This window comes from Geotrypetes seraphini, chromosome 2, assembly GCF_902459505.1.
Source record: "Geotrypetes seraphini chromosome 2, aGeoSer1.1, whole genome shotgun sequence".
In the NCBI taxonomy this organism is placed as follows: Eukaryota; Metazoa; Chordata; class Amphibia; order Gymnophiona; family Dermophiidae; genus Geotrypetes; species Geotrypetes seraphini.
The window spans coordinates 396,128,093-396,141,626 of record NC_047085.1 but is presented as its reverse complement, the minus strand read 5'-3'; the positions used below and the strand labels follow the sequence as shown (position 1 = coordinate 396,141,626).

The 13,534-nt window shown below is 46.7% G+C and overlaps 1 long non-coding RNA gene across 1 annotated transcript in view; it reads left to right on the top strand.

The window, feature by feature from the left end:
• LOC117354070 overlaps positions 1-9,918 on the top strand; it is a 58,277-nt gene extending 48,359 nt beyond the window's left edge. Inside the window, exon 4 of the long non-coding RNA XR_004538105.1 lies at positions 8,988-9,918. This is a non-coding gene — a long non-coding RNA (uncharacterized LOC117354070). The remainder of the gene's footprint in view (positions 1-8,987) is intronic.
• Positions 9,919-13,534: the final 3,616 nt, after the last annotated feature.

Here is a 13,534-nt window from a genome sequence, read left to right as displayed (position 1 = left end):
TTCCACCAAACAGGACAAACCTTTGCGCAAGCTGGATGTGCGCAAAGCCCTACTACCTGGAAAGGCCTAATGACTCCAGGCTTTCTGATCATCTTTTTGTGCTGAACAGTTCAAACATGGCAGACCAGTTTCCATTGCCAGATGGATCCGCATGGCGATTTCTTCCTACATTGCCTGAGGGAAAAAAGTCCTCTTTCTCTACTGCAGCACATTCAACAAGAGGTGTAGCAACATCCTGGGCGTAGTCGCAGGCTGTCTCACCTGATGAAATCTGTAGAGCAGTTTCTTGGACTACTCTTCACACCTTTACAAAGTTCTACAGAATGAATATGATGGCTCGAAGATGCCGCTTTTGGATCCTTAGTTCTGCGGGCAAGCTCATCTTGTCACTGCTTTGGGACTTCAGCTAAAGTACAGACTCCTGTGTATATGTAACAGAACAACAAATTAGGTTCTGACTTTGATAATCTGGATTCTGTTAAGATACTGTCTGAACTACCTTCCTGTGTGGACTTTTGATTCACCTGATTTCCAGCCATCTATCGTAAATAAGGTAATGGGGGAAAAGGTGGGGGATATCGGAGGCACGGGGAGTGGGTATCTCTCCCGCTGCTGAGGGTGGGGTGGCAGGGGTGTTGCTTGGTGGTGGGAGTGAGTGGCCATCTCTCCCGCTTCCTTGGGGTGGGGGAGTTAGCAGTGTTGAGTGATTGTGCGATGTGGCAGGAGAGAGTGGGCATCTCTCCTGCTGATCTTCAATTTGGTGGTGGCATTTTTTATTTTAATTTGCGTAGGTGGGGGAGGGATCTGAGCTATCGAGCCTTACTTTCCTGTCGGTGCCTAAGCCAATCAATGCTCAGGCACTGATCAGAAAGTAAGGCAATGACAGCTCAGACCTATTGGCAAATTTTGGCCACAACGAGGTTAGAGAATCATTCGGAGTGCTCATTTTAATAGTAATGACCTCATTGTATTACATTTACATGGCAGTATCGGAGACTGCCAGAAAACTCAAAAAAGACCACGGTAAGCCATTTTAATAATCTGCTGCTAAAATACATGCACTCTAATCTGGCTGGAACTGGTTTAGCGAGCACGTTAAAGGCAGTTTTTAGATTTGAGAATCTGGCCCTAAGAGGCTCTCAAAGTGCAATAAAGTTTGCCCTTTCCATGTAGCAACTTGATAAGCTGTCAGAAATTCCAGCACTTGCCATGCAATAAAAATGTTTCCTCTGTGGCAATTGCATGGACCATTGCAGGGATGATGCAGATCACTTATTGCCTCCTGTTTAGGAGGTGGTGAATACGTTTGTCTGTACCGGTGACATGATGCGGCTTAGTAAGTCTATTATATGCTAACTACAGGGTGCAGTCCACGCTAATATCCTGTCTCGTGCATGAACCATATGGCCCAAAATGAATTAGTTTGCATATCTGCGCAGTACCACACACATACTCTCTCTTCTCTCCAAGATCTATAGGTATGCTGGCTAATAAATGAGGTTTGTTTTTTTAACTTTTCTGGCTGTGCCAAGAGACTGCTATATGTAATCCTATTTTTTTTTTTTTTTTTTTTTTTATAAGAGGAAAATATAATTTTACAAATTGTTCTAAGAGTGTCACAATCTGGAGCATTTGGCTGCAGTTTCACTGGTAATGAGCAACAGCTTGATTTTCTTCGTACTTAACACTATTTACTTATATTCCTTATTTATAACATCTTTTTATTATTGTTTTAAAGCTGGTTTTTATGTTTTTCTCACTGTTATGCTTTGAGCTTAAGAGAAGCCTTTCTGGGAACTGTTGCCTGTCCTTCCCCCCCCCCCCTTTCTTTGTAGTAAGAATAATGAGCAGTCCTACCCATCAGTCAAATGATTAGCTTCTCTCAGTATGAATAGTATATAACAGCTCACTTTGTGGTGCATTTTTGAACAGACAGGGAGATTATGAGACAGTATGACTTGAAGCGAGCCACAGTTTCATAACTTCTTTCTTGGCGTACTGTCTCTCCCCCCACCCCCAATATGCCAGTGCTACCAATAATGACTCAGATTTGGTTTAACTGAATTTTAGACTTCAGATGTATCCTCCTGCTGTTCTTTCGTTGATCTGCAGCTGCATAGATATTAGCCACTTTTAAAATTTATTTCAATCCTCCTTTATTACATTTCTGTTAATTTTTCATAAAACAGAGCTGTACATCATTTTTAGTGAACTCCTTCAAAAAGGAGGTGAATAAATCCAAATAAACTAACAGCTGTCAATTCACAATTTGTCCATAAACCAGTACAGAAAGGCATTACCCATTCTCAATATAGAGCAATAAAGTTTGTAATCTTATTGCCTTTGGAAACAGCAATATCAGATATGGGGGATAATTAACAGCTCAACAAAGGAAAACTGATGAAAAATACAAATCAATGTAGAGGATAAGAAAACCCTCTTGCTATAGTAAACTGATAATACAAAAGAGTAATAACAGAACAAGTTAATGCATTATCATATCTTGCTATTGTATAGACAGGAACAAATGTGATGTGTTATTGCCAGATATATGCTCACTTTTTGGGATTTTATTACAGAGTAATTCTAATGTTTGTGCCTTGCTTTGAGTTTCTGGTGTTTAATTCTGTCTTGATTCTAAAAGCCTGGAGATGTCCATCTGTAAAACACAATGGTGATAAAGGAAGGTAAAGAGAATAGTGCTGATAAATGGATTGTAGGGGGGTGAGATCATCTGGTATAGTGGTGGAGGTCAAAGGAAGAAGTGGGGCTGGTTTGCCGAAGGTGGAAGGGAGAGCTGGCAGTTGGGTTTGATTTGAAGGGTTGAAAGCAAGGGGGATGGCAATAAACAATTAGAAATCATTGTGTGACGCTATTAATAGAAAGTGCTTTTGATTCATTTTCAAATCAAATGCATTCTTTTCCTAATGATGGGAATGGCAATAGTAGTCTTATATATGGAAACATTGGCAAATATTGTATTCCATGTCTTGCTTGGAATTTTCACATCTGAAAGATGCCAATGTATTGCAGGTCCAGAGTCTAGGCTGGTCAGCAAATGCGCGGAATTTAAGCCAAAAACATTCAGCAGCTCGGGCACAGGAGCACAGGTAATGGATTTTGGGGGTCAACTATAGCTGGGGCTTGGCATGTCTTACAGGACAGGAAATGGGAGGGGCAAGGGTATCAATAGAAGATGAGAGAATGGAGTTATAGGAGAGGCCAACTTCATCGGTAGACTTGTTCGACATAGTAGTAGAAAGGCGAGATGAGACAGTGGTAGAGTGTGTGTCAGGGTCAATAGCCTGAAGGTTCCTAAATGTACGGGTAGTGATCAGTCGGGGTTGGGGAAGAGGGTGAGGAGTCATGAAGGTTTAACAGCTGATGGTCGGAAATGTAAGATTTGAGGTTCAGAATTCTGTGATAGAGCAGTTGGAGGAGAGGATGCGGTTAAGGCAATGGCCTTTCTGGTGAGTAGGGGTGGTGGAGCACAGCTGGAGGTCATATGAGGACGTTAGAGCTAGAAACCTGGATGTGTAGGAGTCAGAAAGTTCATCGGCATGGATGTTGAAGTCACCGAGGAAAAGGGAGGGAGATGAGGGTTCAAGAAAGAAGGAGAGCCAGGAGTCAAACTCAGTGAGGAAAGAGAAGGATTTGTCAAGGGGGGTCAGTAAATAACTGCTACTCTGAGAGACAGGGGGCGAATAGACGGATGGAGTGAACTTCAAAGGAAGGAGAACAGTGAGATTGAGGCAGAAGAAGGGGTTGATATTTACAAGATGGTGAGAGTAAGAGTCCAACACTGCCTCCATGACCATCTGAGCGAGGCGTGTATGAGAAAAGGTACCCTCCATGACACAGGGCGGCAGCTGAAATGGAGTCTTCAGGGCAGATCTAGGTTTCAGTTAGTGCTAGCAGGTGGAGCTTTCTAGAGATAAAGAAGTCATGGATGAAGGTAAGTTTGTTGGATACGGAGCGGGCGTTTCACAGGGCACATGAGAAGGGCATGGAGGAACGAGGGAGGTAAGGAAAAGAAATAAGATTTGTTAGATTGCGGTGTGATCCCCATGAGTAGGCTGAGGGATGATTGGGAGGACCGAGATTAGGATCGATGTCCCCAGCAGAGAGCAAGAGAAGGAGTAGGAGGATATGAGAGAGTGTGGGAGAGGCATGGGCTATGCCATGGTAGAGATGCATATAAGTAGAGTGGGGATCTCTGTATGAAAGGGAGAGAGTGTAGTAGTTGTAAGGCTAAGAAAAGGGTGGGGGAGAAGAGAGAGGGTGAGGTGGTAAAGCTGAAATGTGACTGGTGTGGTGGTTGGAGGTTAAGTGGTTTAGGATAGGGGGCGGTGATGGGTCAGGTCAGTAGCAGTAAGAGGAATTGTTGAACAGGAGTCATTGGGGAGGGAGTGAGAATTGTCCTGGATATGATGGAAGATAGATGAGAGGTGCCAAGTCTCATAAGATGAAAGGAGGATAAATTTTTAAAGTAAATTCACCATGGAGAGAACATATATGAATGCCATGGTCATGTGTCACAGATAAGGACGGGTGAAAATTTTTATTTTTAGTTTTTATAAATTGTCTGATATGTGGACCATTGAAAATTCCTACCTTCGGTTTTTCCATGGTAAGTCAACGTAGCGCATGCACTATATATTCAATGCACAAACCATCTTTATTCAAAACCTTTACAAATTTTCATCAGGCCTAGCTTTATATGTAATGGTGGCAGTATGATTCTGTCTTGAGCTACCAAAGGTTCATTGCTTACATTTTGTCCTCCAACCACCATTCCTTTGGCGGCCAATCTTTTTTTTTTTTTTTGCCCAGTGTTCATGTTGGGCTCTGCTATCCCAAAGGCATAAAAGCAAAGATACTTTGTGGAGCCACTTTGCTGACCAAGAAGAAAATTAACCATCTTGAAGTCTACACAGATCACCCATTGATGGTCTTGGTAATTTTATCTTTTCCAAGACTAAAGTGATGGTCTTGTACTCTTCTTTCATCCTGGTAGGGTGACCGATTGGAATAGAACCATATTTGTTGCCATTATTTAAAAGAACACATTTCACATTACAGTTTGAACTGTCGATGAAAAGAAACCATTCACTTGGGTTATATTCTGAAAGACCCCTTTTTCTCAGAAGGTTTCTGATGTCATTGCAGAATACAAAGTTGTTGTCTTCGGTAAAGAATGACAGCAAGTCCTTTTCTCTCCTTTTGATAAAATGTAATTTTTGTTCCAGGCTTCAGTACATTCTCTTTCTTTAGGCTGGAGGCAAGCAATTCAGATGACTCATTGGAAAGATTTGTCTCTGATCAGCATCAGATCACTCAATTCATTCTAGTCAAAACGTTCACTGTGTGAAGTTGTCTGGGAATTACTGTTACTGCCGGCACTTTCTTTACCTTGTACAACAGTGATTCTGAACCTTGTCCTGGAGGACCATCAGGCCAGTCAGGTTTTCCGGATAACCCTAATGAATATGCATGGAGCAGTTTTGCATGCCTGGCACCTCTATTATATGCAGATCTATCTCATACATATTCATTAGGGCTATCCTGAAAACATGACTGACCTGGTGGTCCTTTAGGACAGGGTTGGGGACCACTGTTGTACAAGCTCAGACATGCAAGACTCATCTTATGAGATGCTGAAAGCTGTAGTAGTTCACAGAAAGGTGGAACAGGTACAAGATCCAAATGCAGAACAGGTCTGGGTAAGACCACTTGTCATAATTATTTCAATTGATGCCTATCATATTAACAATACAAAAATAACAGTCATCAAAGTGGGTTTTTGGTTCCCTCCAAACTATTGGTACTCCAAATTTCAGGCAGCTTCTCTTTCCATTTGTCCACTGGTGTAAATGCTCTGTACAAGTTATGCATACACCAGTTAAGTTTGGTATCAAGTTAAGCTTGACACCAAAATGGTGTCAGGTCAAAAGCGCGCCAGGACAAAGGCGCGCGCAGACAACTGAGCGCAACGCGGAGGCGTGCGCCGAAGAAAATGACTGTTTTAAAAGGGCTCCGACGGGGGTGTGGGGGGGGAACCCCCCACTTTACTTTATACAGATCGTGCCGCGTTGTGGGGGGCTTGGGGGGTTGTAACCCCCCACATTTTACTGAAAACTTCACTTTTTCCCTAAAAAACAGGGAAACAGTTAAGTTTCCAGTATAATGAGGGCGGTTACAACCCCCCTCCCCACAACGCCGCCGTGATCTGTATTAAGTAAAGTGGGGGGGTTCCCCAACAAAACCCCCCGTCGGAGCCCCTAAAAACACTCTTTTTCTTCGGCGCATGCCTTTGTCTTCGGCGATTTTGTCTATGAACCCACCAAAATAACTTAAATATGCTCTTTTTAGAAATAAGTTTCCTACTTGCTTGCAATGTGTATGCCCACAAATATAGCAAAATATGTTGGAATGATTCAAGCAGCTCCGTTTTGCAGTAGCCATAACCTCTACGGCAGGGGTGTCAAAGTCCCTCCTCGAGGGCCGCAATCCAGTCAGGTTTTCAGGATTTCCCCAATGAATAAGCATGAGATCTATTTGCATGCACTACTTTCATTGTATGCTAATAGATCTCATGCATATTCATTGGGGAGGAGAAAGGAATTTAAAATGTAAAGCTAGCTATCCTCTTCATAACCTCTAATTTCTTATGTCCTTTCCTCATTTATTGAATTACCTGTAAACTGTGTCGAGCTCTATCTTTATGGAGATGATGCGGTATACAAACTTAAGGTTTAGTTTAGTTTAGAAAAAGAATTATTGGGCATGGGGTAGAGGAGAGGAAGGGGGGAGGGAGAAATCCTGCATATGGTGGAGGGGAGGGAGACATGCTTGGAGAAGAGAGAGAGAAATGTTGATGGAGGGCAGGGAGAGATGGTGCGTGGGGAGAAAAATTGTTGCACATAATAATGGAGGGGAGGAAGAGAGAGATACTGCATGGAGGGGATAGAGAGGTTTGACCCAGGGCTCAAGGCAGAGAGAGAGAGAGAGAGAGATGGTAGACAGTGGGAAAGTAACAGAAATGTTGAATATGGCAGTGGAAGCGAAGGTTTAAACATGGAAGATGGATGGTGAGCACAGAGAAAAAAAGAAAAGGTCAAATGGGCAAGAAACCAGAGCTGAGGCCCAACATGATTGAATAATAAAGTGACCAGAAAACAAAAGGTAGAAAAATATTATTTTCTATTTTGTGATTACAATATGTCAGAATTGAAATATGTATCCTGCCAGAGCTGGTGTTAGACAGTGAGCATGAGCTAGGACCTAACAGAGAGAGAAAAAGTATTTTTTTGTTTTGTTTACACCACAGCACCAGTGGGGTTGGAAAGGGCAAAGGGGGATGGGGTGTGGTGGGGTGGGTAAAGGGTCTACACAATAAACCCACCAAGCTATTTGGAAGAAACACATGATTGGGTGAGAAAAGTGAATCGAATCGAAAAATCAATTCAATTTTAAAATTTTTTGTCCCTGAATTGGGCAGCACTACCCAGTACCCTTCAACCAGATGCCAACATTAGAACTGACAGAAGATACCTGAGCCAGAGTTGCCAAGGGGACTGACAGTATCATTGGGAGATTTAGGGTCTGCCCCCAGCCTGCTCCACTCCATCCATTGCTTTGCCTTTGGCATATTCGATTGTGGCTAGAGGCAAATAAAATAGCCTTTTCATCTAGAGGCAGCAGGAAACACCTTCATAGAACATCATCTCCTGCTGCTTCAGGTTTATCAGCAGCAGAGACGATGTTTTTATGAAGGTGTTTCCTGCTGCCACTGGACAGGGAGACCACTCAATGGAAAATTGCAGCTGCTTGGCAGAAGTGTGCAAGAAGACAGGTCTGGACAGTAGTCTTTTACAAGACAAATTGGCTGTTAACAATTTGGAGGAGCCACAAATGATGCAAGTGTCAGATTGCGAAATGCAATCAAATCAAAAGTGGAAGATTTTGGAGCCTGTAAGAAGCTTGTGTGTGGGAAGAATACCAGGAAAGTTGAGAAGCACTGTGCCTATGCGGCATGCATTCTAGACTGATATTTATAGAATGACTCATTTTAGAAGCACCTTTCATTTATTTCTATTTGTTCAATTATTTGTATTCCTCCATATTTTGAAACTGAAGTATCAATGTTTTATAATGAACAAATATATATATATATACCCTGTATATTTTTTTTATTTTTAAATACCATATTTGCTTATAATTTTGTTCAGTAGCTGTAAGTTTCATCTGTTAAGAATCTATTTTAAATTAGGGTCAGATGACTTCATTGGCCATTCTAGGGAAAATTATAGCTAGTTCTAGCGTCATAAAAATACATTTTAGTTACAAATGCTTTGAGGCTTAATTAAGCTTAGTAATATTCTTGGCAGCAGATAGTTGCAGTAAGCAATCTGTGCCAGATTGGTTCAATGTCACTTTTATAAGTGAAAGTTTGTGCAAGGCTTACACTGCAAGTCATGAGATGTGAATGGGCAGCGATGCCTGGGCAACTGAAAAAAAGCAGTCAGCATTTTAAAAGACAAAAACTGTTGGATCCATGAGCAAGGCAGATTATAAAATAATGTGGCCAGCCAAATTGTCCTATGGTCCTGCGCAACCCCAATAAATGCCAGCATTCATCCAAAACTCTTATTGTGGATGCAAGAGAAGTGGAATAAAGTGGAGGCCTTGCTGTACGGTTGCTATGGTAACTGCATGATCCACTTGCTGGAGTTCAGGGCAGAGGAGGTAGGCCAAATCAGTTATAAAGTAGAGAAAGCTTTTTGCAAGTGAAGCTAGCAGAAAAATATACAGACACAGTACACTACAATCTTAAACCACTCAGTTAAATATAGTTATGTGACAGAAGTAGACCACCAAGCTGCAGGCTAAAAATAAGGCTTGATATTATGTATTAAAGATGTTTCTGGCTGTTAAAATCCTGTTACATTAGTTTGTTTTAACTAGGTTTTTTTCTTCTTTGATAGATTCCAAGCAGAACATTGGAGTGCTTAGTTGAAGATGGGCAATACAAGAGCAGTTATTACCCTACTGCCCAACCTAATGTGGGATCCATCATTGACTGAAAAACTATTTCCTACAATGGGCTCTTCAGACATCTGTGTGCTACGGCACATTTGTCAATATAGGAGAACATAGTTTTGAATAATACAGAGCTGCCAAGTTACCCAAGTCTGATATGGAGGCTTTGCTCAGACTGATTTTGAGCTTTCATTCTAATGCAGTGTGATATTTGCATTCTCTGATTCTCTCCACCAAAATCAAAGCAGCCTGTCTCGTAATGCATCAGGATGGGAATGCTGGAAATGCAGCCTGGATCTCGGTAACTTGGCAGATCAGATAAAGCTTACTGTGTTCCAAAGAGCAGGAAGTGATTTTTGGTATTCACTGGAACCACTTTAGGTTTCAGCAGATTGATTTAGGTGTTAATGATCCCTAAACTCAGGTATCAACTTAAAAAAAGGCTTCAAATGCAAATTGCCAACATGATTTAAAAATTATGATTGTGAATCTACTATTCACAATTTTATTATGAAAAAAATCTGTCATGCTTTGGATGTGGGAAAGAATAACAGCCTATTGTGAGCTTCTATAGCGCTACTAATGACGGGGGAGACAATTCAGAGTGGTTTGCAGGAGCTGTAAAGGTTTTACAATACAGAGTTACTAAGCTATTTATGGATGCCTACTTATGATACAGTATGTGAACTGTCCTTTTTGAAATTATGCTACTTTCTTTTGTATTACAGTTGATGAGTAGATGCTGAGAGTACTCCAAGTATATTACTGTTATCCCAGGACAAGCAGGCAGCATATTCTCACATGTGGGTGACGTCATCTACGGAGCCCCAGCGCGGACAGCATTTCAAGCAAACTTGATTGAAGTTTCAAGTTTGCTACACTGCACCACGCATGTGCATGCCTTCTTGCCCACTAGAGGGCGCATCCCACCTCGTGGTCCTCAGTTCAGTTTTTTCCGCGGAGCCAGAAGCCCTGTGGAAATTGAGCTATTTTTCTGCCTTCTGACACCACGTCTGGGTTATTTTGCTCGGTCGCTGTGCTTTATTTCTTGTTTTTCCCTCATTGTCACGTCGTTTATCGTCGGAAAAAAAAAAAAACCCAAAACCTGTTTTATTACTTCCGTTCGGCTCCGGGGGCTCCCGAGAGCCGCGGCCGCAGGACGTCGTTCGTTCCCGGCCCCTTTTCATTTTCATGTCCCGTCCCTTGACGGGCTTTAAGAAATGCACCCGGTGTGAGCAGTTACTATCTATCACTGACCCCCACCAGTGGTGCTTGCTCTGCCTTGGACCCGAGCATCCGACTAATTCCTGCGACCGGTGTTCCACTTTTCAGGCCAGAACGCTCCGTCGACGCCGCGCCAGGATGGCAGAGCTTTTCGCATTTGACTCCGCGCCCGGGAAGGCCTCGACGTCGGCCTCGGCTTCGGCCCCGGCCTTGACCTCGGCGCCTTCGGCTTCGCCGCGTCCCTCGACTTCGACCTCGAAGCCGACGCCTGCGACCAAGCCCGCCTTGGGTAAGTCCTCTTTTCCATCCCCGACTCCAGGGTCATCGAAGAAGCCATCCTCGAGCTCCTCTGCGGCGGGTGGGTCGTCCTCGGCCCCGCCCAGGACTCCGGCCACTAATGCCCCGAGGGAATACTCGAGACCGAGGTCGCCCTCCAGGGAGCAGCCCCCGGCCTCGGACCTGCCTACAATGGTCGGGATTCCGGCGTTCCAAGACCTGCTCCGAGCATTGATTTCCTCGGAGCTGTCTGGCGCCCTCGAACAACTGCAGCGGGCTGCGACCTCGACTGCTTTGGCCTCGGGGGTACCGACCTCGGCGACCTCGGTCTCGACTCCCTCGGTCTCGGGTACCGGGGCACCACCGACCTCGGCCTCGACCTTGCCCTCGGCCTCGGGGGCCCCGCCTGAGAGCAGCGTACGGCCCCGGGACAAGGTACGCAGAGTGAGACGGATTTCCTCCTCCTCCTCCTCCTCGAGGTCCTCCCGGGGTTCCTCGCCCTCGGGCCGGCCTCGAGCGAGGCACCGCCCGAGGAAGCCGAAGCGTTCGCGAGGCTCTCCTCGGCGACGTGGTCGCTCCTCGCCGCTCGGGGGCGAGGCCTTGCGGGTTTCGGAGCTTCGTCTCGACAACCCGAGGCTTCTCCGTTCCCCTGCGAGAGGGGGTTCTCGTGACTCCTCGCCGAGGAAAAGGGGGCGTGCCTCGATCCCTCAGACGCCTGGGACGTCTCCCAGGGGTTCTTCGAGGCGGAGACGTTCCTCGACCCCCTCGAGACCATTAGATCTGGCCTCATCGGGCTCGGGGTCCGGTAGGGAGCCACGTTATTCTCACGAGGCGTCCCCCTTCTGTTCGGCAGAGAGGTCGAGAACTCCCTCCCCGCCTGCCAGGCCGTCCTCCTTCTCCAGCTTTGTGCAGGACATGGCGCGTGCCTTGGGCCTGGACCTCATGGCTGGGTCGCAATATACTAAAGAGTTCCTCGAGGAGCAGGACCTTCCCACTCCCCCAAGGGAATCCCCTCGGCTGCCCTTGAATAAGGTCCTTCATCAGACCTTGCTTAAGAACCTGACTTCACCTCTTACAGTCACAGCGGTGCCGTCTAAGATGGAGTCAAAGTACAGGACAATACCACCCAAGGGTTTTGAGAAGGCTCAACTCTCCCACCAGTCTCTACTGGTCGAGTCTGTGCTCAAAAAGACGCAACCCTCCCGAGTTTCTGCGGCGGTTCCGCCCGGCAGGGAGGGTCGGACCCTTGACAAGTTTGGTCGTCGCCTCTATGCCAATTCCTTCATGGCAACCAGGGTGTTAAATTATGCCTTTACCTTTTCCTCCTATCTGCGTGGCATGGTAAAGGATCTGCCCCAATATCGTGAGGCCTTGCCGGACTCCCGCAAGGAAGGGTTCGACAGGTTTATGTTCAACCTGTCTCAATTGCGTTTGTACCTTTTCCATGCGGTGTACGATACATTTGAGCTGGTATCGAGGGTGTCGGCTTTTGCGGTAGCTATGCGCCGGTTGGCGTGGCTACGCACCCTCGATATGGACCCAAACCTGCAAGAACGCCTTGCGGACTTGCCTTGCGTGGGGTCCGAATTATTCGATGAATCCCTGGAGGCGGCGACCAAACGTCTCTTGGAACAGGAGCGCTCGTTAGCCTCCTTGGTCCGTCCGAAACCTCGAGCCACGCCGCAGAAACCCTTCCGGCCTCCCCCGAGGCGGTACCCTCAAAAGTCGACCCCGGTTTTTTCGAGGCCACCGCCTCGGCGCCCCCCTCGACAGGGCAGAGGGGGACAAACCAAAACTCCAGCGCAGGGTCCTGCCAAGCCAGCGCCGTCCTTTTGACGGGATAGGCGGATGGGGCCGGCCCCCCTCCGCGATCGCGCCGGACCCCCTTCCCATAGGGGGTCGACTCCGGTCCTTTTACGCGGCCTGGACCGAGATAACATCCGACGCTTGGGTGCTCCGGACCGTCTCCGAGGGCTACTCTCTCAACTTTTGCTCTGCGCCGCCGGAACAGTCACCGGGGGCTTGCCCATGCAACCGGACCCAGCTCCCCGTCCTCATGGCCGAGGCCAGGGCCTTGTTGAGGCTTTGGGCGGTGGAACCTGTACCCCCCGAACAGCGGGGGCGGGGGTTTTACTCCCGTTACTTTTTGGTCCCAAAGAAGACCGGGGACTTGCGCCCCATTCTAGACCTCAGGAAGCTCAACAAGTTCCTGGTCCGGGAGAAGTTCCGGATGTTGTCACTTCCGGTATTATATCCTCTCTTGGAGGAAGGGGACTGGATGTGCTCCCTGGACCTGAAGGAAGCGTACACCCATGTTCCGGTGCATCCCGCTTTCCGCAAATTCTTACGGTTCCAGGTGGGCGAGCTACACCTGCAGTACAGGGTCCTCCCCTTCGGCCTGGCCTCGTCCCCTCGAGTCTTCACGAAGTGTATGGTGGTAGTCGCTGCAGCACTGAGGTCTCGGGGGTTTCAGGTCTTCCCTTACCTGGACGATTGGCTGATCAAGGCCCCGACCAGGGAAGGGGTTATCTCAGCGACCCTACAGTCTATCACCTTCCTTCAGCGACTAGGGTTCGAAGTGAACTTTCCCAAGTCACAGTTGTGCCCGACCCAATCATTTCAGTTTATAGGCGCAGTGCTGGACACTGTTCGCCTCCGTTCATTCCTCCCTCCTCCTCGGTTGGAGGCTTTGGTTCGGTTGGGCCGTCTGATCTCTCAGCTACCGGTGGTGTCGGCTCAGCGCATGATGATGCTTCTGGGCCACATGGCTTCTACGGTCCACGTCACTCCGTTCGCCAGACTGCACATGAGAATTCCTCAGTGGACTCTGGCCTCTCAGTGGCGCCAGGAGTGCGATCCTGTCTCTTCTCGCATAACGGTGACTCCTTCTTTGAGACGCTCGCTCCGTTGGTGGACCGACTCTTCGAATCTTTCCGGGGGTTTGCTCTTTCTCGTCCCTCCACATCGCAAGGTTCTGACCACGGACTCCTCG